General features: G+C 44.2%; 2 protein-coding genes across 6 annotated transcripts in view; one reads left to right on the forward strand and one right to left on the reverse strand.

Annotated features, from left to right (window-relative positions):
* Positions 1-27,056, reverse strand: part of THEM4 (thioesterase superfamily member 4) — a 781,652-nt gene that overhangs the window by 573,779 nt on the left and 180,817 nt on the right. The window lies entirely within an intron of this gene.
* Positions 1-27,056, forward strand: part of LOC138580361 (uncharacterized) — a 253,475-nt gene that overhangs the window by 92,022 nt on the left and 134,397 nt on the right. For all 3 annotated transcript variants that reach the window (XM_069650841.1, XM_069650858.1, XM_069650848.1), the window contains one exon: positions 6,981-7,205. The gene's annotated coding sequence lies outside the window, so the exon portion shown is untranslated. The remainder of the gene's footprint in view (positions 1-6,980; positions 7,206-27,056) is intronic.

Raw genomic sequence — 27,056 nt, forward strand, 5'->3', positions numbered from 1 at the left:
GATGGTGAACTCTGGGGCGAATTTGTCCTTAATGTCACTAGATGTATAACAGCGGGTGTTGGGTGGCAAAATGTGTGACCTATTACCACCAGATAAAAGGCCTGGAGGTTATAACCTGGGTAGGATAGATGTAATTGGATATTTTATGGCACATCTCGAGTTCAAGGGAAGAGAGAACAAAGGCAAAGTATATGTTACCAAATGTGGAGAAACACTGCTGGGGTGGAGGGAGCAAAAGGGTCTTCAAATAAGGTTAGACCCCAAAATGGATGAGTAAGTCCTAAATGTGAGTGAGGATGTGAATGTGGTTGAGAAATCTCAGGTGTTTTCAAGGGATATTGGGTGCGTGAGAGGCATGATACATAAAATCGTCTTAAAGAAAGGGAGTAAACCTCTGGTGGCAAAATTGCTGTCAGTTCCGATGGTGCTCAGAGATGGTGTGAATTTAACTGGAGTTCACTGCTTTCAGGATGATATCCTAGTGTGTGGTGATAGTTGGGAGGAGCATGAGACAAATTTGAAGGGAGTGGTGGAAATTTTGAGCAGAAAGGAATAATGCTGAGGGTGTAGAAGTGTGTTTGGAAAGAAAGTTGTAGAATATTTAGGACACGAAATATCAAGTGAAGGGTTGAGGCCAAGAAAGGATTTAGTAGATGGCATTAGGAAGGTTAGATCACGGGAAGGTAAGGGAGAGTTGAGATCTTTCCTTGGAATGATAGAATTCGATCAGAAGTTTGTAGCTGTTTTTGCGGACAAGATTGTAAAAATGCAAAGCCTGCTCAGAAAAGGGGCTGAATTCGTATGGGATGCAGAGTGTGAACGGGTGTTCCAAAGAATAAAAAATGAAATGGACACGGCTAAGGCACTGGCAGTGTTTGACACAGGTAGAAGGAGCGTCATTTATGATGATGCTAGTGATTCTGGTCTCGGGGGTGTATTGGCGCAAGTTGAGGAGAGTGGTAGCATGGTGATTGTCGGGCATGCCTCAAGGATGTGGAGGGGCGCCAAGAGGAACTATTCAGTGTTAGAGAAAGAGGCGCTGGCATGCCATTGGGGAGTGGAGAAATTCCAGAATTTTGTGTGGGGTTCAGAGTTTACCATCAGGACCGACCACAGACCCCTGAAGGCAATATTTGAGAACAAAGGGCTTGAGAAAGTGTCGAGAAGGGTGGCATACTGGGTGGCTAGGATGCAGAGTCATACGTTTACCATGGAAATTGTATCAGGAAAGGAAAATATGTTCACAGACCATGTGTCAAGATTGGTAGAACGTGAGGATGAAGTGGTGAGGAGCAGATAAAGGATGTGGTTACTGACATATTGTATGTCACCCATGATGGCATGATAACGTGAGGAGTGATTAAGCGTGTTGAGAGAGGAGGATACATTTGTTAGGGTGATGGGATTTGCGCAGGTTGCATGGTCAGAGAAGAGACTATTGAGTCGTGAGGGGAGGTCATTTTGGGAAGTAAGGTCGGAACGATGGGCCAAGGGAGGTATCCTGTACAGGTGTGACTGAGTAGTGGTTCCTCGTGTGTTGAGAGGAAGACTGGTGGATATTGCCCATGAGGGCCATATTGGAATTTCAAAAATGAAAGGAATTTTGAGAGATGAGTATTGGTGGCCTGGGTCTGATAGATACGTGGAGAGAATGGTTGGGAGTGTGTTGAGTGTGATGTTTAGGATAAGAATGTGGTGGCAAGGCAACAGCCGATAGTGAAGGTGGCTGATCAAAGTGTCGCCCCCTTGGTTGGGAAGGGCATGCGAGTCGGAATGTGTTGTAGAAGAGATGAGAGAAAGAATGGATAAGAGGAAGGATATGTGGGTGAAAAAGGTGAATGAAAAGTTGGGGAGGAGGAGTACATAGGTTGAAGTAGGTGATTGGACACGAATTAAGAAAGGAGTGGTGACAAAGGGGAGTTGTTATATAGCAAACCTGTATGTGTGACAAGTGTTGAGAGGGGCCGTAAGGGTTCAAGGAGGTCAAGTGTGGAACCTGGCAAGGGTGCAAAAAATCAAGCCAGTGCAGTAGAAAATCAAACCTTGACTGTTCAACTGGTCCAATGTTAGGTATGTTGATGAGATAACCACCTGTTGTATATAGTTTTATTAATATCACATGTATATAGTTATTAGAATGTTGGGTAGGGGATGGAGATGTGTTGCAATGGGCTCTCTTAGGTCCTTCAGGTGGAATATGGAACTGTATGATGTAATGAGAACTACAATCAGCACAAGGGTGGAATGTTTAGTGTTGATCAGCTGGAGACTGGGGCCTGCGAGGATGTGCTGGGATTCTTTCTATGCTGTTACTACTCAATAAAGATATATTTTTCTGATAACCCCGAACGCATGAGGAAGCTTCATTACATTATACAGGGGAGGTCTAGCAATCCATAGCGAAATGTGCAAAGTGATGATGGTGGGGAAAAGGAAACCGCAGACTATGGCTATTTGTATTTGTTTATTTGTATAGCACGCAAAACACAGAGGTATCTAGGTGCTTAGACTTAAGAGATTGTTTACGTGCTTCCGTTACAGAGTAGGAAGCTTAAGAGGTGCATTACAGCACTGTTGAGCGTGCAAGGTAATACATCATACGCAAAGTGCAAAAGAGAGGTACATGGTGATCACATCCATTGAGCAAGACCCCATGTTGCAGGGTGACAGATACACACAGATGCAAAGTTAAATCAGAGGGCGTATACATGGTGCCTACCCAGTGTTGCCGGGTGGCAGCAGCACACAGATGCGAAAGTCCAGTATTAGGCAAATACATGGTGTCTACCCCATGTTGTAGGGCGGCAGCAACACAGATGCGAGAGTCCAGCAAAAGGCAAATGCGTGGTGCCTACCCCATGTTGCAGGGCGGCAGCAACACACAGATAGGATAGCCCATCAAAAGGCAAATACATGATACCTACCCCATGTTGCAGGGCAGCAGCAACACACAGATGTGAGGGTCCAGCAATAGGCAAATACATGGTGCCTACCCGACGTTGCAGGGCAGCAGCGACACACAGATGCAAGAGTCCAGCAATAGGCAAATACATGGTGCCTACCCCATGTTGCAGGGCGGCAGCAACACAGATGCGAGAGTCCAGCAAAAGGCAAATACATGATGCTTACCCCATGTTGCAGGGAGGCAGCGACACACAGATGCGAGAGTCCAGCAATAGGCAAAAACATGGTGCTTACCCGATGTTGCACGGCGGCAGCGACACACAGATGCGAGAGTCTAGCAATAGGCAAATACATGATGCCCTCCCCATGTTGCAGGGCGGCAGCAGCATGCAAGTGCAATTTAATTAGGGGGCACTTTTGGATAGGGGGAGTGGGATGAGGGGAGGACATCAGGGCAAGAAAAGGGGGTGGGGGCACACAATATCACATGCGACCATGGGGGGTGTGTGGGGAGCACACACAACATCAAAAGCGACCAAAGGGGGGTGGGGGCACACACAACATCACAGGCGTCCATGGGGGGGGCACACATCACAGGCGACCATGGGGTGCGCACTCACATCACAGGCATCCATGGGGGTGGGCACACACAACATCATAGGCGACCATGGGGGGGAACACACAACATCACAGGCGACCATGGGGGGGGCACACACAACATCACAGGCGACCATGGGGGGGCACACACATCATAGGCGACCATGGGGGGTATGGGGGGCACACACATCAACACAGGCGACCATGGGGGGGGGGTGGGAGTACACACATCACAGGCGACCATGGGGGACTCGGGGGAACACACAATATCACGAACAACCATGGGGGGCACACACATCACAGGCGACCATAAGGGGTTGGGGGGCACACACAAGATCACAGGCGACCATGGGGGGGGGCACACACAACATCACTGGTGACCATGGTGGGAGGCACATACCACAGCAAAGTAGCACATGAGATCCAATTGCTCGCGTATGTGACAAACCAGCTAACATGCTTGGCATAAGCGAATTGGTCGAGAATCCTTGCCAATTGAACGCCAATTCAAAAACACACTCAAGCACCTCTACTTCAAAAAGTGTAATAGGCAGAGAGAAAGCTCAGAGTTTGTGAAGACAAGGGTGATAATGCATGCATCTCTCAAATGTACTCGGGGATGTGAGCCTTATCTATCATGGGTCATGCAAAGGTGAGCTTGTTCTCGGATGAGAAAATGTAGACATAACATTTTGCCATTTTAGAGAGAATCCAGCAATTGGAGCAAAAGCAAAGAGTTGTCTGTATCCAGGTGTGCTCCAAACGTGGTGGAAGATGTGGCACATTTTATGTTCTTTAGCCCAATATATCTGGACCTAAGGCAGAGAACTATCATTCTGATCCTTAAGTGAATGTATCTTACGAGTTACTGATCAGCTCTTTCCTTTTTAATGTTGTTGTGCCCTGGAGTTGTATCATTCATTTATTGATTAAACTTTTATGGAATGTTTTCACTCCGAAAAAAAGTATTAAAGAAATGAAGAAACACTATGATATTAGAAGCCACCCACTAGGGAAATTGATATATGTGGATCGAAATTAAAGGTTTTAGACCATACAGGAAGTATGTTTTGGGCTTTAGGCTTATTAAAAATCTGCTCTGTTAAATAGTTCCTTTTGTTGAACTGTATATGTATAACTAAGGATGCCAGCAGCATCATATATAGGGCAAAGTTGCACATAAGTAGGGTCTTTGAGATATCAAATAATGTTAAGATTTTATTACAGGTTCTAATCTTCTTGTATAATTGGTTATTTATAACACACTTAATACCAAAGAGGTTTCTAAGCGCAGAACCAGGATTCGAACCTGTGTTGCTCTGTGTGTCTTGCTTCCAAGATAAGCGTGTTGCGACCGAGCTATACTATCCATGGGAAACAAACCACAAAATCCAACAAAAGGGCAACAATATCAGGATTATAACATCAACTACATATTACATTTCCTACTCAGAGTCTCACATACGTTTTCCAGTTTGAAGATAGATTATTATAGAAATGCCTAATCCTGAGTCCTCAATGAACCCAAGTACCAAATCTTACCTTTCAAAGATTACTGTGGCCTCTTGTTGTAAATGCAATATTCAAACGCCATCTCTAGCAGACATGGGGCCTCATTACGAGTCTGCTGGTCCTTAAACAAGGGTAGCATCGTACCAGCACCCTTTCCGGACTGGCTCTGCCTGCCGGAGCAGATGTGCCCGGCAGGTCTGACCTGCTGGCGCATCGGCCCCGGTAGGCACAGTTGTCACAGAAGTACCGGCACTGTTACTAACAGTGGCAGTGCTTCTGAGTCCCCATTCCTGTGGAGTCCATTGGACTCCACAGGAATGGGGATTAACATTTTCCGCCGCCTGATATCCCGGGCCACCGAGACTTAAATATCCCAGTGGCACCGGGATCTCAGGCAGCAGAAACATTGTTAAAGTCCAGCAGCAACCCGCCAGTAGCACCAGCAGGTTACTGTCGGACTGTGAATGAGGCCCATGGTTAAATGTAGTATTCCTATACATTTTATTTGTTGTCTCTCTAGAGGGATCATTGGTTTAATGTCTTGCATGGGGACACTTCTAGTTTTGATTTTTGTCAAAATGTGTTAAAGAATTGCATGGATTATTGCAATATACAAAATGGTTAATTGTATGTTTCAATACTGTACAGCTTTGGATTTGTTCTTCACATACTGACATGCTTTGTACCTGCCAAATAAAAAAAAAAGTTTGCTGATAACCAATTGCCTGCAAGTTTGGTAGTTTGTAAGAAACTACAACATCGTTTCAAGCTCATGTTTTTTGTCTTTTTGTAGTGTGGTTGTTCCTCAATACGTTAAATGCAAGTTTCTTCTCAAAGGGGAGAATGTTCCAATTGTTCTCAAGTATATCATAGATATTGGTGCTCCTATAATTGTAAGTGGAAAGAAATTGTAATTGATTAGTACTATTGTCAATGTTTTTATTCTTCTTAATAGCAGGGTTTGGTGGCGTTTTAGATGAGACGATTTAATCTACCTGTTAGAATTTTGTTTTCATATCCTGATGTTCAAATCAATTGGTTACAAGATCTGCTTGTTCTTTAAACACGTAGTCATTGCTACAGTTATGCTGAATCTGTAATAATTGCCCAGACAAGTTATTGGAAATTTGTGTGGATTGCCACTTGTTCACTCTGATATTTCAATTAATTTTGGTTTTCATTGAATTGTTCTCAATATAAATCGGTAGATCCAGAAAGTGAATACTAGAATCATCCAGGTCAGTTAAATGAATTCAGTGAAATCTTGCAATTCCTCTGATGTACCATTCGCAAAAATCATAAATATCATCAATTAATCTATCTGCACTTATTGTTTTAAAACTTCCAATGATATGCGATTTAAAATGCCCCACTACTATGTTGGTGTAAGTAGGGGCAAACCTAGCACCAATGGCTGCACCTTTCTGTATGAGCGATCATTGCATAGAAAACAATTCCAATATCAGCTTATAATTCTCAAACAGACCAATATACCTGTGTTCCTAAAAATACTTAATGCATTCCATATCTTGTTCATGTTGGATGGAAGTATACATATATATCACATCAGAAGTAACAAGGGTGAGTTTGTTCATCCGTTAAATTCTTATAGTTTGATTATGTCCATTAAATCATCTATGAACAAAGGTAACTGTTGTACAAAAGCGTGTATTTTAATGGCAATACATTCTGATATCCTTTCCAACAATTAATGTATTCCACTAATCATTGATCAACATAGTGGAAATATGTGTCCTGTTCTGTGTATTTTGGGAAAATGACATAGTGTTCTTTTTGTAGCATGACAATTTAGCAAGTTTTTATGTGCCTCTTTATTAGTAAGCCATATTATGTGCCATTCTAATTATTTTTTAAAAGTTTTGATTAGTTGTAAAGTTGGATTATGATTTTGCTCTTCATAATGTGATGTAACCTGTAGTTGACATAATGACTCTGTATTCCAACAGGGTACAGCACCAGGGCGATGCATGCCTTGCTTTGGAGCACACTGTGAGCTACTCCCCCCGCCCTCTCCCAACTGTGGGTGATTGGTGGTGAGCAGGTTCCCTGCAAGCCTAACAACTACAGCTACCAGACATCCTTACAGCATAATTTACATTGATTAACAAGACCTGAAGACCTGCACTGGCTCTAGGGAAACAGAGTGTCCATTCCATCCTTGTGTAAATGAGGTACAGTATTAACTCCTCTAATGCATTACTGTGTGTGTGTTGGGGATGCCGAAGGGATACAACCCCATTACCTTCATTCCACCGGTTTGTGTTTGGTCAGGGAACTGGTATAGCTCCCTGGGCATGCTTACTTTATGGGAAGAGACTTCTCTGACAGTCAGAGCCATTTCCCTTCTTAAGGGTTCACTACTGATGGAATGAGGGTGAAGGTGCTTACAGGGGTCCATGTTATTATCCCCTCGGTAAAGCTTCATATTTATAGGGGTAGTGAGGAAGTAAAGACTCCTGTGACTGTCCTCTGCATTAGGGCAGGAACCCAGCTTGGGTGGCATAATGATACCCCCATATACCTCCTCTGGGTCCAGCATACATTAGCTCAAGGTAGCACCCAGCCCTGTTGACTACCCCGCGGAGGTTTCCCAAGGTTAGGCAGGAAACTTAGTTGTCAAGTCTTGCAGGTGCTTAGCTACTACTCGCAGGGTGCAAGGCTGCCAAAAGGAAGTTAGGGGTTAGCATTCAAGGAAGGAATCAGTTTTGAAGGGTTTGGGATTTTTAGTTGGTAGGGATTCTTGGATCTTGGGTAGGTATTCCTCCACTGTCCTTGTGGAGGAATTGGTTTCGTCGCCAAGCAAAGGTGGGGGGGGGGTTAGAACTCCATCAACTGTGGAATCTACAGGCAGTACAGAAATATGCCAGAGGTTCTATAACCGCCTTTCATACAAGTTTCTAATGAGAACAGATCCTATGAGGTCTTAGTCTTGAAGAGAGAAGCCTCTTGAGATAATACAATCTCTGAACCTTCGAAGTGGGACCTTTCCTGTGATTATGGTGGAAGCATTGCATTTTTTAACTCATTTTTTAACGGTGCCATAGATTGTTTGAGAACATTTGAATGGCACTCCATTTAGATCGCCCCATCTCCTCCTAGTAAGTGGAACTAGAATTCAAGGGGGTTGAGGAAAGACCACTAGTTAAAAGACTGCAGAAAGAAAGCCTTTAAGTGAGATTTTCTCACTGCATTCTCACACTTGAGTGCTTCCAAAGATATCGCCTCAGTGGATAAGCGTCTCATCAGGATCCTCATTGGTTTAAGAGGAAGGGACCCTTTTGGAGATAGCGTCTGTGAATGTTGTTGCTGTGTCTGCGCGCAAATGGAACTGTCTGCTCCAAGTAGTAGTGTCCCTGCGCATTGCTTTCATGCACTTATTCAGTAAAAGGACTATCCTCCCTGCAGAGGGGAAAGCATTGCTTTGTGTAACTTTTGCGTAATATACATTCTGAGAATGTTGCTTTTGTGTAATATACATTCTCAGAAGGATTCCTCTCCCTGAAGGATACATTCTCAGCGTGACCGGAACAGAGCTCAGCCCAAGACTTTCTCACCAGTCCCAATTCAGAATTCCTGCAAAAGCCGCTGAGAGGAAGTGGGGGCAAGAACTGAAGAAAAAAACCTTTCTTCTTTTTTTCTCTTTGAAGAAGATTAAACTCTTAGAAAAACAGAAGGGGCTAGAACAGTGTCTTCAAAGCGAATTGTACGGAGGTATCAACAGAGACAGTTAGCGAAAGTTTCGTTCAGAGAATACCTTTAGAATTTATGATAAGAAAACATGGAGACTCTGAACCAAGAGTCAGAACCCTCTCTATAAGGCAGGAGAGAATATTCAGATGCCTAGTAGGAAATTTATTTTTAGTCCACTATTTGAAATTTCTTCGTAAAAGAGGCTCACCAGAGTTCACACAGACCTGACTGGAAATCCAGTGCCTGCTAGCTAGAGCACAGTGATCAACAGGTAACCAAGAAGGAATGAAGGAGAGAGAGAGAGACAGAGAGAAGTAAAAGGAAGGGTCCAGGCGGTGACATAGAAGTGACTAACTACTTCTTCTTCCCTTTCCTCTCACCCTCTGCAGGACTCGTAACAAGCTGAACAGACATGGCTGTGCGTTTTGTTATTTTATCCACTTCCCCCTTTGTCCTCTGTGTGTTTGAAGTAGAGCAGAGTATTAAAGGGATAGAGGCCGAACACTCTGGCGGCTCAGCAGTTCCTGCGAAAGTTCATAGGCAGGACCTGACAGGAAGATCCCCCATATACCTCCTAAAGGACCACCATCCACTAGCTCGAGGTGGCACATGGCCTGTTAACCTCCCGACTGACGGTTCCAAAGGAACTTGTCAGACCAGTGACAAGTATGCCAGCCCTGCAACAAAAGAAAAATTATGAGGGAAGAAATACATATTCCTTTAGAAGTGAAAAGAAAAAAGAAAACGTTAAATAGAAATAGTGAATGGCTATGTAAGATAAAATAAAGCACAACCCAAATAAAAGACTTAATAAAAGGTAGGTGGACACAGAGAAAATTCCTTACCCAAACAGTAGGTGGACAAACAGGAACTGCTGGTTGGGCTGTTTGTGTTTGAATGCATGGCACTGGAGAAGAGACGTAATTCCTGGCGAGATACTTGCCGAAGGGAGCACTACATTCTGAAGTTCCAGCTTTACAATAATAAATGTCAATTTTCCAGTCAGGCCTTCTACTGTACAAGTACAGGGTTCCCCAGCAGGGAAGGAGGGACAGCAGTGGACATAAGAGTACTAGATCCTCCTGAGTGGAAGACATTCCATAGACCAGGGTATTTGACCCATGTTCGTTCTCAGTAGAGGGGCTCCCACACTCCTTTTGTAATTTATCATCAGCAGAACCATTCATTGGTAACGAAATGCCAAATGTCATGCTGAATCTTGGGAGTCAATTGCAGTTTGCAAGGCCTTTAACTTATCTATAAATTACTTTTTCTTCCTCACTGCTAGAGAATTCTATTGATGCCTTAATATGCAGATCCTGCATTGGTCAACTTGGTCAGGGCTCTTTATCAAGTTAAGTAAACCTGACTTGGCTTGTCTCCATTAGGTGTCAGACCAATTAGAGCTACCTTCCACATCATTCTTAACAGCCAAAGGAGTGCCCATAATTAAAGAAGCCACCAGTGTTACAAATGCATCAAAGCACTTGATGGGATGTCTATGAATATGTGACCATCCCCTTAACAGGGTGCAGAATTTGTACTCACCACCTGCCAGTGGCTTGTGAGATCTGACTCTTGGGGAGTAAGAAACAGTGTGCTGCGTGTATGTATAGAATTAGAGTGGCAAGTGACTTTTTTGTGACTTGATAGTAGCTTGCAACTTCAATTGTTGCACCCTTGATTGAGCTTGTACAGGGGCAGAATACATTATCAAGGTCTGGTATCGTTTTATTTTCACTTCTAAATGCACCAAATTACACTCCCATAATAACTAGCAGTGATTAGAACTATGCATTTCTACCTGACCGCCACATTTGTTCATGATTAATTGGGGTTTCGACTATCAGTGATCACTCACTAGTCAAACCTGCACTTCTGCATGTTGTGCTGTGTTATTAGGATATTTATCATGCACTGCTGCCATTTGCAAGGTTTCCAGGCGCTCTGGTGGATCTGGAAGATAGTGAATGGGTTTGGTTAGTTGGGAGGAGCGGAAAAGGCAATACTGTAGTACTTTGTTTTGAGATTGCAAATCTAAGTACCCTGAGCCCTACTTGCTTGTGGGATTTCTAGGTGTGAAGTGTAGGAAGCATTGAAGGCGATGGGCCTCATTATGACCCTGCAGGTCCGGAATTAACGTGCCAGTAAGCACATTTATCTGCACGTTTCCGGTCCGGCAGATTACAAGTTTGCCGGTGGGGTGGCCTAAATACCGGCAATCCCCCCATGGAGTCCTCTGGACTCCATGGAATGGGGATTAACCTACCATTGCCGGCACCTGTAATCAGCGGGTAATTCCAGCATATCAGGCGCCGGTAATGGTATTACCATTTGCCAGTATCCCGCTGGATTTACCGGTGGGATACCGGGAAAACCCATAATTAGGCCCTTTGTGTCGAGAGGGACAACCTCGTGCCTGTATTGTGGGCATGTGTTGGCATTACATTCTGGGGAAAGGCTCTTTTATTTCTTTTTTTAAAGCAGTGTGCAAATGGCTGGTTTGTATTTGTGTGTGGTTAGTAAGGTGGAGAGAAATTCCAGGTTAGTGCAAAGGTGGGGAATTTCTTTGGGTACAGCTTTTAAATTATTGGTTGTGTCATCAGTTGATGCATGAAGATTATCTGTGTTGAGGTTTAAATATTCTGGGAGACAGGGAAGGCATTCTCTTAGCATTTTTGCAGTACCTTGATGTGATGTCTTGCGGTCGTTTCAGTTTCCCGAGTGCCATGGGATGTGTTCTCGGTAGAAGAAGGTGGAGGTTTGGGGGGGGGGCATTGAGCAGTCTTGTTTTACCTGCTATTTTTTTTATTTGTATTGTTATAGCTGATTTAATCAACTTTACAATATTCTTTTTTAAGACAAAAGCATAGAAAGCATAAAAACATGATTAATACAAAGAAAAAGAAAACAAAATTTCAACATAGGATAAATATATAACAATGGTCATCTAAATCAAAAATTACCTCAATTTCATTTCGCATTTACAAAGAACCATGTAATGACTTTGTCCTAGCACAAGTTCATCCTGTAGTGCTCTCTAATTCCTTATTCAAGTTATAACATAGAAGTGCTATTCCCATGTTTACTTTATCATAGGGCTCTACGGAGGCACTCTCTATCACATGATGGAATACATGAGAATTACAATTAAATCAACTGGTTATGTTAGTTTCCTCCAGTTTCAATGCGTCTAGAAAATTAATTGTGCCAATTCTGCGCAAGGTCGTTTGCCCTTGGAATATAAGTTTCCATAATAACTCTGGGGAAAGTTCTTTATACTCTTTGACAGTCGATTTTAAATATTGAATGCGCGTTGCCAGAAGTGCTTCACATTTAACCAACAAGTGTTGCAATGTTTCATCCTTGCCCAAGATCTTAAAGAAACGACAAACATTTTCTTGGCGCTGGATCAATTTTCGTTTGGCCTCAACTTCTTTCGTATACCATAAGTTAAACCTCAGACGCAAGAAGTCGGATCTGTTTTGCAGAAAGGGAGATTTTTGTAAATACAGTCCCGGCTCACTAAATTCTTTATGGCCAAATGGATGCTTTCTAAAGTCGCGATACTCCAGGCATTTTGCTCTCGTCTGAATCCAATCTAGTTGGAACAACATGGTTTTAGCCCTTGTCGGATTCTGGATCAAGACATCCAGTGAGATATCTGCATTTGGCAAAGCCTGCATAACTGTAATTCTCCATTTCCGCACAAACAGATCATCAGCTCCACACGTGCTTAGATAATATTCCAATTAACAGCATTGATTCTGCAGTCATAATACATTTTCTCAATAGCGGCATCAATTGCCACAGATTGCAGATAATGATATTAAGCCTAGATCATTCCTGATCCACGCATCAGGGATACAATTAGGCAACCTCAGGATATGCTTCCAATATTTGGCCTCAAATCTCTTCCACTCTAGTTTAGATGTAACCTTTTTCGTTTCCGAACCATATAAAAGTATTGGGGTACTATTTTGCAGATAGAACTTCAAGGCAGGTATAATCGAAAAAGTCCCATATTTAGATTGGACTATGACTGACTGTGAAATGGACATATTCAACTTAGCTTACACACATGTCAAATGTATCTTATCATCATAGACTGCAATAGTCACACCCAAATATGTGTACTGGTGAATGCATTCCAGTTCTTTATCTTGAAGTAACCATCTGAATCTCTTATCGCTCGCTTATTGTTTCCACTACAAACCATGATTTTTGTCTTCTCTAGATTGATAGTGAGAAGATTTTCCTGAATATAAGTATCCAATGCATTTATCAAACGTTGTAAACCATCAGGTGTTTTTGATATAAGGACTAAATCGTCAGCATATAACAATGCCGCGACGACCCTGGAAGGGAATTTAGGAGCATCAGACATTACTCCCTCAAAAGCTCTCTGGATATCTGATATAAAGAAGTTTAAGAGGGCCAAGGCAAGAATACATCCCTGCCTCAGCCTTCTTCGCGTGTTGATATAAGGTGTCAAAGTACCCTCAAGATCTGTCCTGATTTGTATTTTGCTGTTGGTATGCAAAGCTCTAAACAGACCGACGAGATAAGAGGGACAACCCGCAACTATCAACTTCTCAAAAAGCAGCTCTTTTAATACAGATTTGAAAGCTGGCCACAGATCTACGAAGACACAATATACTGGTTGATTCATGGGGACGTAATGTGAAGTAATTGATTTAATTGTAAGTTGATTGCGGTTTCCATTCCTGTGATGAACCCGGTGTGAAATGGATCACGTTGTGAGCTTTGCAACGTCCATAAATTGAAATCTCTCAGTATAAAACTCGAGAAAATGTTTCCAGTAGCGTCAAGGAGGGCGATGGGTCTGTAATTAGCAGGACAGGACCGATCGCCCTTCTTGAAGATGGGCACAAAAACTGAACATCTCCACGAATCAGGGATGATGTTGCTCCTCAGAATGTGATGAAAGACGACAAAGGATCTTAGCCCATAACTGGGGATGTTGCTTGAACATCAAATTGTTTAAGCCATAAAGGGCCCGGGGCTCTAGAACTACTAGATTTCATTATGTAGAAGAGAATGTCATCTTCCAGAATTTTCAAATTCTTATAGCTAATGCATGCCTCTGAAGTCCCTTCCACACCACCATCCGGACGGCAATCCATTCATGGTGTAAAACTCCATTAATCAGGACTGCCAACTGTCTCAAGTGCAAGGCTACATTCAAAAAGGACCAAATCTCAGCCGTGTTTTTGGAGTGCACAGCCTCCAATATAACCTCACCATCACTTCGGTATAGATTAGCCCTATGCGTGTGTAGCCAATGCGTACTTGCATTTAAGTGCTCAAATGGTTTTGAACTGTCATGACGCAGGTAGTAAGAGAGCTAGTTTTTTATCTCTGCGTAGCTCCGCTTTTCGTGCCTGCACATCAAGGTCAAAAACATGTTTTGGTTGGTAGTAATTATGAGTGGTAGAGCTGGAGTGATGTTTGAACAATTACAGGGTTGAAGTGTACTGTTCGCCAACCCACATAGTATTTATGGTGACACTTTCAAGATTGTTTCTCAATAATTGTAAAGATTTTTCATTCCAACAAAAACATGTCTTAGCATTATTAATGCTTAATCTTAATATCGGCTGATATCTCTTATACCTAGACTTCACAGGGCTTTGAACATATGACCATTGTGTCAAGAGAAGTTAATGGACATTATAGGCCTGTGAAATAATCTCGAAGGAGACAGTTTGGCCAAAAAGTATATCTGTCCATGAAAATATAATCGATGACAGATTCCCTTCTACCATGCTGCCAAGTACTCCTAAGCGGACTATCACCTTCAATCGCTCCATTAAGCATAAGAAATTGTCGAGTACACATAAGGGACAACCACGTCTGACGAGCACAATTCTTTTTTAAGTTGTTACGTGACATGCACTATAAATTTAAGTCTCCACCCAAGATCGTGTTAGTGATTTCTGGAGCTTGTGAAGCCATATCTAAAAGCTGTTCCAGATCACGAAGAAATGTGTCATCGGAAATGGCTAAGGGATTGCGGTACATATTAATTAAAGCTATCATGCCACCCTGACATTTAATTCTAACCACCTGAAGGTAAAAATTGGGGGCAGCCCATGGAATGATCCAAACCCCTTATTACTTGCCACTGCCAGCAATAAGCCAGAAGAAGAACTACCTTTGCCATTAGACTTGGCTGGCTGTAAAATGATCTCGTAATGAAATGCTACTATATGGAATACTGCTAAGGTTGTCGCACTAGAGTTAAGAGCCGCATGTGTTCCAGCTTGCAAATTAAACTGTCCTTGAATCCTGTGGTTCAGTTAGTTACAGCCTTATAATGTATGTGTGGCAAGATGGACCGAGGCTCCTAGAATTTTTATTTTTATTATACACTTTCTAGGGATTCTTAAGGAAGAAGCGGAATGTGCCGTCTTCGGCAAACCTCGCGGTGTGTCTGCTTTAGATGATGAAGGATCTTGAGCAAGAACAAAACCCAAGGCAAACAGTTCCATATTGGCTTGCCAGATGACATTTCTTACCACATTTGAAGCCAACCTTATTCTCACTATCGAAAGTTCTTCATCATTCACAAACTCAACCTGCGTTATATTGGCCAAACTAACGTCCCGCAGGCTCGCTATTTCCTCAAAAATGCCTAGAACAGATGATCTGTTCAGCTAATAGGCAGGAAAAGGAGCTGGCCAAGACTTCATAATGAAACAATTGTTATTTTGGCCTGATTTAGGTAGCTGAACGGTTCGAATATCACCATTTACTGCACAGATTTAGAGTGTCTCGCTATGACAGCATCACTAGCTGTACCACGAGCTGACTGGTTGGAAGGAGCATCAATCTCATACACGGCTTCCGATGCGACAGCAGTTGTAATGTCGGTATCAGGCCTTAGCATGCTCTGGTTTTGCAACAGAAGAAATTCTTTTAGCGATGTCTGTATCGCTGCTCTGATTTGCGGTAAGATTTCACTAACCACATTAGAGTCCTTGTTGTCAGGCAGAGTTAAGATTTGGGGAAGCTTATCTTTAGCCATATTAGAATCCTTCAAAGAGGCAGTAGCTGCGTTGGAGCCCTTGGGGGCTAACAAACTCAACATGTCAACTTCTTTAATTGTGATCTTCACTGGTCACAAAAGTGGGGTCAAGTGTGTTGTTTTTTTTCCCTTCATTGGCCCCTGCGACAGCCATCGCCGAAATCAAGGCGTTCAAAGGCGCATAGTTTTCAGGACCGGGGGCTTTAGCCCTGAGTGCTTTGAGTTTATTTTTGGCTAGTCGTTTATATTTGTTAAGCACCGCATGATGTCTACAAGGCCATGGAACTACAACTAGTGTTATCGGTTTTACAAATTGACATTTGATTTCAATTACGAAACAGCTTTCTTTTAAATTTCTGTTTTTAAGTTTGATTTAGATTGAAACATAGTGAATAGAAATGGAGAGTTCACTAGTGGTTTTGAAACTACTTTTTCTAAACCAATCACTGAATGTTCATCCCCGTGTTTGTTTGCCCCACCCAAAATTACAGGCAGCCCGATGGCGCCTTGCTTCACCCTCTCCGCCTGGTCCACCAAAACGGAATGAATGATAGGTGAAAATGTGGGCAAAACACCCTTTGTCGGCACTTGAGCAGCGGCCTTCTGTACCTCCTCAAGTGTCTGCATTTGCAAATCTCCCAATTTATTGGTAGTAGATGATTTCGCCCTCGCTTTGTGTTTTTTATCAAACTCATTCATCCACAAGATGATGTCATCAATCTGTTTAGATTAGCATGCAATTTTGCAATCTAAGGTTTCAAACAATTTAGTAAGTGAAAACATAGTGGTGTTTATTGCATTAAGTGTCATTTGAAGCAAAGATAGTTGATTTGTCGCAGTAGCATGAGGCGACAGGGAGATCCGAGGGGAAGTGAGGAGGGGATGGGGTCTTCAGGGTGTCGGTTGAATAAAAGACAAGGACAGGTTAGCTACAGTGTGGTTAGTTTGAACAAACATACAATGAGATTGATCTATGCTATTATTATGTCTCGAAGGGTGAGCAGAAATGGGAGAAAAGCACGCTGGGACACCAACTGAGGTATCTGTCACACCCCTTGCCTCATGACAAGGCATTGAGAGATCAACCACTGCCCCACCGCTAGGACCACAAAAATCATGATTAGGTACTTCAGACATCGGTATATCATTAAGATTACTGTTACATGGAGAGTTGGTTTCAACCAGCTGTCAGGATAAATCAACGATCACGGCTTCAATGCACGGCACAGTAGATGGAACACACGCACCAGTCAAAATTTGAATGTCAGTTAAAGAAACACTTAGAATGTCTGCCTGAGAGCCTTGAACATCCTCTGACTGCATACACCCAGTGATGCTCTCCTCCAGACGTATACGCTCATTGACTACATCTTCGGGCCCCTGCAACCAGGGATGACAAAAATCACGTATGTCTTCAGCTACGTTCCGTTTGTCCAGCATTTCTCACTGTCTCCAGAGCCCTGGTTCTCACTGTCTCCAGAGCCCTGGTTCTCTCGAAGCTGGACTACTGTAACAGCCTCTATCTAAATCTTCCTGTCTCTACTCTCCGCCCTTTGCAACTCATCCAGAACAGGACTGCGAGACTTGTCCTTGGCCTCAAGCCCAGGGATCGTATCTCTCCAGGACTGAAATCGCTACACTGGCTCCCAGTGGCTGCGAGGATTAAGTTCAAAACCCTCTGCATTGTCCACAAGGCCTTCTGGGGCCTTGGGCCAAAATACCTTCAACTCTCTCTTCCTAAATATCTTCCTTCTCGAGCTCTTCGCTCATCCACCTCCGACTACCTCAGGGTCAGCCGCTTCTCCAAGCAACGAGCTGGGGGTAGATCTCTCTCCGCAGCAGGGGCCACCCTCTGGAACAGCCTTCCTGCCTCCCTGAAACTTGAGGAGAACCATCTCCGGTTCCGGAAGCACCTCAAAACTTTCCTCTTTGCCTCCGCTTTCTCTCCCTCTCTCCCCTGCTAAAATCATTGAACCTGCACTGAATCTGCAACAGGGCCACTCACCGATCTCGGTCCTTGGCCCAGCCACTCTTCCATGCACTGCCTACCTGCACTACGGGACTGTCTCTGCATCCTACAGCCCCTTCTCCCGGCACTTACCTTGCACTTGCCACCAGCTGGCCCTATTATTTATCTTGTATTCTACTAACCATGTACTGCACTCTCCTTGCACTTGCCACCAGCTGGCCCTATTATTTATCTTGTATTCTACTAACCATGTACTGCACTTTCCCCTCTCCCCTTCCCCTTGCACTTTTCCCAGTCCTCCTACCCTTGCACTTGCGCGATCTGAATGATACCTGGCCTAGTAGGATCGTTGTCTGTTCTCCCCTTGATCCCCCTCGCCTCGTCGCGCCTTGAAACACTTGTGTATAGGCGCGTTACAAATGCCATATCATATCAGCATGAAGGAGGAAATCCTGGTTGGTTCTCTACAAAGACCCTTACTTCTGGCAACAGAAACACAATAACAACCTATCCCAGTAGTAAACACTAATGGAACTTGAGCAAAGCAATGGAAAGCAATGGACAAGGTCATCGCTGTTCAGCAGTCTGCTCAAGCTGCGCAGCTGCGCTGCGAGCAGAGAACAGCAACTTACGGGCAACTTGCTGAGAGCGTGCGCGTAGGAGCGCGCGGCTTCCCCCTTTTGAAGGATTGTGGGAAAAGGGGGGTGTCTGAGCCTAGAAATATAAGAAAGATTCTAAATTAGGCTTTCAAAAACAAATTAGTACAATGTTACTCAATGTAAGGCTTTCAATAGAGTCCAAAGTCCATCAACATATGCCAAACGATGAATAGCAGCCAAAATCCACGTGTCAAGAGGAATAACGGTCAGAGTCTTCAGCCGAACAGCAACTTACGGGCAACTTGCTCGGAGCGTGCACGCATCTTCCCCCTGTTGAAGAATTGTGGGAAAAGGGGTGTGTCTGAGCGCCAAACGATTATTAGCAGCCAAAATCCACATGTCGAGCAGAATAACAGTGAGAGTCTTCAGCCGAACAGCAACTTACAGGCAACTTGCTCTTACCTGCTTAATGGGTGTAGGTTCAAGTTTTGTTGTGTTGAACATTGAAGAGCTAGGTTTTTAAGACTTTTCCTGAATTTGAGGTGGTCCTTTAGGGTACAGATTTCCCTTGCTAGCGTGTTCCTGTATTTGGCCACCACAGTGGAAAAGGTGGAGCCTCCATGTCTTTCTCTGCAACATGCTTTGGTTTCTAAAAGTATGTTCCTTGATCGTAGGTCTATGGTTGGTTGGTAGAGTGATATGATATGATAGGGCATCTATAACATGCCTATACACAAGTGTTTCAAGGCGCGATGAGGCAAGGGAGGGGAAACAGAAGGAAGCCCGAGACAGCGATCCTACTAGGCCAGGTGACATTGAGATCGCGCAAGTGCAGGGGAGGGGGGAAGGGAGATAGTGTGGGGGGAAAGGGAGGGGGCAGTGCAGTACATAGGATGACAGTGAAATAAATATAGAAAATAAAATAGAATAAATAAAAGTGCAGCCAGCTGGTGGCAAGTGCAAGGGTAAGTGCAGACATCAGGTGTCAAGTGCTAGCAGGGGCTGTCGAGATACAGAACAGTCCCCAAGTGCAGGTGTTGTCAGGGGGGCAGTGCAGGTGTGCAATAGGCAGGGGGGGGCCTGGGCCCGAGATCAGAGGGTGGCCAGGAAAACCAGTGCAGCTTCAGATTCAGCCGGGAGATCAGCAGGGGAGAGGAGGAGAGAAAGCAGAAGCAAAGAGGAATGTCTTGAGGTGCTTCCAGAACCGGAGATGGTTCTCCTCAAGTTTCAGAGGGGCAGAGTGAGATTTCGTTTTGAAGGAATTCTGCTTCTTGACCTTTAAGGTTCTCTGCATCGCCCACAGAGTACTTAAACTGGATCCCTTTTTTGATTGGTATAGCCTGTGTTGTGTTCCCTTCTATTGAGTCTGAGTAAGAGTCTGAAAAGACATCGCCAATGTGACAGGCCTGGTTCAAAGCAGTGGGGTGAGAATCGGAACAAGAGAAAGGACATGTAGTTAGAAGCTGGCTGATGTTGGTTGTACTAATGGGCATGGCCTTTGTTTGGGCATTCTTCAAGTAGTGACTATCAGCAGTCATCCCGTTTTTGATTTTTGTATATGAAGTGAAATGGCATTTGGTTGATTTTGCTCACTCCAATTTGTATGTTGGCTGCATAAAACTGAAAAGAGAAATCAAAAGGAGTCAACGAGCTTTGGCAAGAATCGAAATTAAGGTTGGAGAAGGAGGAGCTAAAAGCAGCTCCTGGGCATCCAGCATTAACCAGTGAGCAGGAGCTGCCACTGGGAAACGAGTAGCTAGTACATAGCTTTCCACAAATCGAACTTCCACATATGATACAAAAATATAATTTTGTTCATTCTGTATGACCCTTTATACTTTAAATGGTGTAAAGATGTATCCTAATGTTTATTTATAGATTGCCTCAAACAAAAAGAGTTTAATTCACATAGGAGCCTTTGTTCAGCATCTGTTGGCCCGGGGGGGGGGGGGGAGTAGCTCCTGGTAGCTTTTTGTGTTGAGCTAACCAGGCTCTTGCAGGCTACTAGCAGGAGCTAAATAGCTCCCAGCTCCCCTTAATTTCAAACTCTGAATGGAAAGGCTGGTTCTCAAAACAAGAAATGGACCCTGACCTAGGTGAGGTGATTCAAAGGTTTAGAGAGATGAAGCTCTAAGCACAACATGATCTTTTGTCAAGCATAGGCATCTTGGAGCTGCGCATGCCTTTATGCAGGATACTGCATATGGAATGGCCTGTTTGGTTGCTGAACTGAAGATGGTTTGATGTTCATAATTTTGTGTTGGAAAAGTCAGACAGTTAGATGGCTAGTTTCAGAGTGGAATCTTGGACCATATTCAAAGTCCTGGGTTGCGCAGATTGTAAATAAATCCCTGATCACATTAAGGGTATCCTCTATGTGTGCTTGAAAGAATTCCTTATTTTTTAGGGTGAATGCATTTTACTGCAGGTGGGTAGTTTTAGCCTCTTCAAAGAGGGATTTTTGGCCACATGCAAACAAATATCCTGCTCCATCTTTGCTTATGGAGCCTAGGTTCGATAGGTTTGTCATGTTGGCCACCTTGCAAGTCTCCTTTGGTATAAAAAAGCATATAACTGCTAATTTGAACCTTGAAAGCACCATTCTTCAAAGAGGACATCAGGACTCTTCGTCCAGATATGAAGGGCATGCTAAATACTGTTCTCTAACCTAGGGCACAGCTCCCGATGCACTCAATCACGCTATCATACTCTTCTCAAAGACCACTTGGAATGCTTTTTTATTCTGTCAATTTCTACTGAATTTATACATTTGGGATATTTGTGTTTTGTTTATATGCCTTATTGTCATTCCTTATTGGTTTTGAACTTTTAATATTGCAGTCAACAGTGACTGTGCCTTTTTATGTATGCTTGTAGATTGTGCTGGTTTTGTGCTAAACAATAAACTTGATTACGTTAAAGCCAACAGAATACCCATTTCAGTTGGTAAACTACAGCCTGATATTCAACCTCCCATTTCTAAACAGTTCTTGGAAGTTGAGGATTACCGCCAGGTGTAAATAATTGTGTGAAAACACATCCTTAATGATAGACAATCTTGTATAGACGTCACATGGTCGCAGAATCCATTATGACGGATATCAGGGAAGATGTTCTTCCAGCAGTAGACTCCAATCATTCTGCAGTTCTGATCTTACTTGATTGACCTAACCGCTGCATATGACGCAGTCAATAAACGACTGTATGGAAATATGGAAAACTTGAGAGGTATGTTTGGTACAGCAGTGAAGTGATTTTGTTCCTTTCTCTCTCTCTCTAGTCAACCAGTTCATATAAGATCTGCCAACGCCATGATAAAAAGTCATCATATGCAGCTTTTCTTACTTGTACTCTTACATGCTGCTCTTTAACATGTGCATGCACCACTGGCAAAGATCATGACACCCAGATCCATCTTTGTCTAGAAAAGGAACAGGCTTTTCGAAATAGAATCAATGAATGCCTAGAGTGCGTAATCTCTACTTTTACTAAAATTGCAAAAAATCACAGATCTTGATGATGGGTAATGCCAAAAAGTTGACTATTACCTTCACACAGCCACACGCTCTGGGAGACATACCAACGCCTCGGGAGAAAGAGATACTCAATCTGGTTTGATACCAACCTTTGTGTAAAATGAATGCGGTCATTGTGTAAAATACAAATGTTCAAGTTATGACCCCCCAGACAAGTCCATCCTCTCCTCCAAACCAAAAACTGGGTGGCAATTACTAGTGCTTTAATATCCTCACAACATGATATTTTCAATTCAGTATATGTAAGACCCCCCCATAAACTGAGCTAAAAAAACGTTCGAGGATTCAGCGTTGCGTGAATCTCAAAAAGATGGGCAACATCTCTGCGGCAGTCAAAAATGGAACTGGTTAGTGTGACAAAATGTACAGGGGTGTGTAATGACTAAACTGCTTTCTCAGTCCCACACTACTACTTAATAGTAGTAGTAGTGATCCCAATCATAAAGGTGAAACAGGCACAGACATACAGGTATACCTCCCCAGCCTCTTTACGAAGTGCTAGCCCAGTGCTATCTAGATCTTTAAGAGGGGTGTGAGCTGATACAGGTGCAAAACAAACTACAATAGTATGGTGGTACCAAAATAAAGCAATGTCCAACAAAGGTTCTATACAAATAGGGACTCTAATAAACACAATCAATGCAACCAACTAATTAAAAACTCGTAAGACCCTCCCCAGTAAGAGAAACACAAAGAATGCAGACTTTGATAAGAAAGGGCACTCTGGGTTGATCAGCACGGTTGTACAGGCAAAGGATTTCAGCAGCAATGCCAAGTTCAAGCATATTTCTTTAAAAGGCAGAGAAGGGGGGTTTAAAAGTCATCATGGTCCTTTAAGGTGGACCAGGGGACTGGGCCTCTTCAAATACATTTGTCTTGTTGTCTTGGGTGCTCGACAGAAGCTTTCACTTTCAGGTGCTATCCTGCAGTGATGTGGGTGTCAAGACATTCCAGTCGGTTTGATGCAGCAGCGAATCAGTGTCGAATTGGTTCTGAGACATGGCTCTCAGTGGATCGAGTCTGCGCTTGAGACGATTCAAGGCGATGGGGCCCAACAGCTTGTGTCGGAGTTGAGTCAGGTCGAAACGAAGCATCCGCTGGGCCACCTCAGCATGCGAGCCGGAAAAGACAATGGTTTTCAATGTGTCAAGGTGACATTCGAGTCGGGTAGAGACAATGCTTCTGCTGGGTCAAGTCAGTACCCGGGATGTGGAGAGTTGAATGCTTCCAAAACAGTAAGTCAACGGTCGAGTTATGACAGTGATGCTTTTCATGTGGTCGAGTTGGCGTCATGACAGCTTGAAGAAGCATGTAAGCAGTTTGAAATTAGTGACAAAGAGGCGACACAGTCCCTACAGTGGCTCGAAGTAAGTCGAGCATGGGTGAGCCGGATTGAAGGTGTCCAAAGGCAGTAAAACAGGGTTCTGGCTTCTGGATTTCTAGCTTGCTGGAATGCCCAATCCACAGTTTCTCAGGGACAAAGTCCTTAATTCTGCACTGGCACGCCAGGAAGTTTGTTTGGGATCAATTGACGTCCAGTGAGCAGGATCCTGGTTCCCGTGCACAAGCAGCAGAGAGGCCTTAGTCCACAGCAATGTCAGCCCCAAAGCTTCCCAGGGATGGTTGGGCGTCAGAGCTGTCCTCTGTTTTGGAGCTCTCTGTCTTCACCTCTATGGTTGAGAACTTTGGAATAGACTGTATTCCCAACAGTGTTCCAGTAAATAATTTCTTTAGAGCCCAAAGATGAAATCAACTAAGAGATGGGTTTCCTTCCCTTAGCAAGGCAAAATGTTATAGGAGATTGGTGCACAGAAGGACATCCAGACCATGTAGCTAATGCACATCAGCTCTGTCATAGCTGAACTACTGCTCAGCAAGCTGTCAGAAACATGACATCCAAATGCTGTGGCTAAAGAATGAAGATTACCCCTGCTAACTGCGCAGGGAGTATTAATTCTATTAAAGACTAGGAGGCGAGCATTATGCTTCAACTTCTTTAATTTACTACTCCTCAGCAGTGTCAACAAACCAATAAAATCAACAATAAACAGAAAAACGTCTCAACAGACTTTTCTTGCTTTGAAACTACAATCCCCATAGTCTCTGTAGTCCATATCCTCCATGCTCAGCTATGACCACTTCCTGTCCCTGAGCTCCTCCTCTCTTTTACTCGCTCTGAAAAGTCATTCAATAAACTCCACACAAAGTCCTGCTAACTGGGCGAAGACTTAAACCACTCCAAACCGAATGTTGAACTCCCTCGACTCCAGGCGATTACCACTGCTAGTCTCCTACATCAATTTTTCTTCTGCTCTTCCCCTAGGAGAATGCGAAATAGAAAAATCAGGGTGGCTTCCATGTATTGCTCACACTACAACATTTCTTAACATATGCTAAATCAAATCTATCATACGGCAATACATAGCTTGGGCGGGAATTTAATGCTCGCCTCCTAGTCTTTAATAGAATGAATACTCCCTGCGCAGTTAGCAGGGGTAATCTTCATTCTATGACAAGACTGGAGGCGAGCATTATGCTTGTTCAAAGCTTCCCAACACCTTGACCGCTAAACTCTCGGTCGGTTTGAAATAAAACTCTTTAAGTGTTCGACCATTCGTCCAATCTGCTGCTAACATAATATCTCTAAGAGACACTCCTGTCCTAAAGGCTTTAGATGCCATAGCTACTCTTACTGAATGCGCTCCATACTTTCCCACATCTATACCTGCTGCTTGCATGATTTCTTTCACCCATCTGGCAATAGTAGCTGTAGATACGCCCTGAAAAGGCCTTCTGCGCACTATAAGCAGTTGCGTGGTATTCGCTGCCCTATGTTCTGCTGTCCTGCTTTCATATTCTTTGACGCAGCTAGCTACACACCATTTAGGTGTACTCGTAAAATATGGATAGTGTACTGAGGAAGTACCCGTCTTAGTCCTCTGCACTATGGAGAACATTACTCCCTCTGGTCCAAATGACGTCCTATCTACTTCCAGTGCTCTGACATCTGATATCCGCTTGCACGAGACTAGACATAAAAGCATTGCCAATTTCCCAGACAATTGTTTCAGGGATAAATATCTAAATATCTATTCCCGGGCCAGCTCTACAATAGCTTAAGGACGACTCGAACGTCCCATACCGTCTTATATCGCGGTTCTGGAGGTACTTTAAATTTGGCTCCTCGGATGAGTCTGACCACTGCTGGGTGTTCCCCTGCCGGTACTCCGTCTATCGGCAGATGTCCTGCTGATATTGTGGATCTGTAAACTCCTACAGTGCGAAACGCTTTCCCATCTTGTAATAACAGTGCTAAGAAATTCAGAATCATCACTACAGTTGCAGAAATGGGATGAACACCTCTCCCCTTGCACCAGCCAGACCACTTGGGCCCAAGCCGCGTCGTAGCTCCTTCTCGTAGACGGAGCCCAGGATTCTGCGATGAGCTGAGCAGCCTGCTGATAAATGCCTGGCAGCGCCCAGCGTCTCCGGATATCCTGCAAGCGATGAGCGGGAGTGTCTCCCTCACTCTCAGAGGATGATATGACCGCCCTGGGTCCATGAGCAATTCCTCCCCTTCTGGGAGTATTCTCGGCTGATCTACTGCTAGCTCCATAAGCGTTGGGAACCACACTTGGGATTTCCACAGTGGCACTACTATCAACAGCTCCGCTTTCTCCCTCCGGCACTTCGCCAGCACTCTGCTCAGCATCACAAAGGGGGGAAAGCATAGTGAGGGCCTCCGCTCCATTCCTGAAGGAACGCGTCCGTCCCCAGAGCTCCCGGGTCCAGCCTCCAGCTGAAGTAAGATGCCGTCTGGGCGTTCAGCCGAGATGCAAAGAGGTCTATGTGTATCGGGCCCCACCTCTCGCTCATCCTCTGAAATACTGCTGGATCCAGTCTCCAATCGCTGGAGTCCGTGAGGTAGCCCGAGTTCCAGTCCGCTACCACATTCAGTGACCCTGGAAGGTACTCTGCTATGACTGATGTCTCTGATCGCAGGCAAAAATGCCAGAAGTCCTTCGCTAGCTCGGCTAGCATTCTGGATTTGGTACCCCCTAGATGGTTTACATAACGTACTGGCGATATGTTGTCCATCTTCAATAGGACACACGATCTCATCTTCCCTTTCGTGACGGCTCTGATCGCAAATGATCCTGCTAGTAGCTCGAGGCAGTTTATGTGAAGCCGAAGCTCCTCCTCGCTCCATTTCCCCCCCTGTCTGTAGGTCTCAGCACCTTGCACCCCAGCCCAGCCGCTGGCATCGGATTCTATGACTTAATCCGGACGGTCTCTGAAAATGGCTCGCCTATTCCAGGCATCCATATTCCTCAACCACCATTCCAGCTCTGTCTTGGACTCGGGATCCAAAGGCACCGATTGATGATACCTCAAGCCTTGCTGCAGATGCCTGATCTTTAGCCTTTGTAGGGCTCAATAGTACAATGGACCTGGAAATATGGCTTGAATGGAAGCTGCTAAAAGCCCCACTATTCTTGCCAGCGTTCTGAGGGAAACTACTTCTCTTGCCAGACACCCTCTTAGTTCTCTCTTGATATCGCGGATCTTCCGAGCTGGAAGCTCCAGCGTCGCTTTCCTGGTATCCTATACGAAGCCCAGGAAATCCAGCCTCTGTGCTGGTTCCGTGTCTGACTTTTCTATGTTCATTAGGAACCCTAAGGACGCTAGTAAGTACTGGACCCATCTCGTCTGATATCTGAGGGTCTCTCGGTCTTCTGCTAGTAGAAGAAGATCGTCTAGGTAGATGATTAATCTTATCTCTTTCTCTCTTATTGCCGCTGCCACTGGTTTCATCAGCTTGGTGAGGGCCCAGGGATCTGATGCAAGCCCAAAGGGCATAGTCTTGAATCGCCAAAGCCGCCCTTTCCAGCGAAAAGCCAGGAAATTCCTGAACTCTTCTGCTACTGGAATCGTCAGGTAAGCATCCTTCAGATCCAGTCTCGTCAGCCAATCTTTCTCTCTGAGCGAGTCTCGGAGCTGGTGGATGCCCTCCAGCTTGAAATGTCGGTATACCACCCAGCTGTTCAGCTCCTTTAGATTTATTACGGGTCGGACTTTCTCTTTTCTGTGCACTAAGAACATATTGCTTATGAAACTGGGGTCTCCCGGGCACTTCTCTATGGCGTTCTTCTTCGCCAGTTGTAGCAGTTTGTGAT

Source organism: Ambystoma mexicanum, chromosome 1p (assembly GCF_040938575.1).
Source record: "Ambystoma mexicanum isolate Mex_15411 chromosome 1p, UKY_AmexF1_1, whole genome shotgun sequence".
NCBI classification, from domain to species: domain Eukaryota; kingdom Metazoa; phylum Chordata; class Amphibia; order Caudata; family Ambystomatidae; genus Ambystoma; species Ambystoma mexicanum.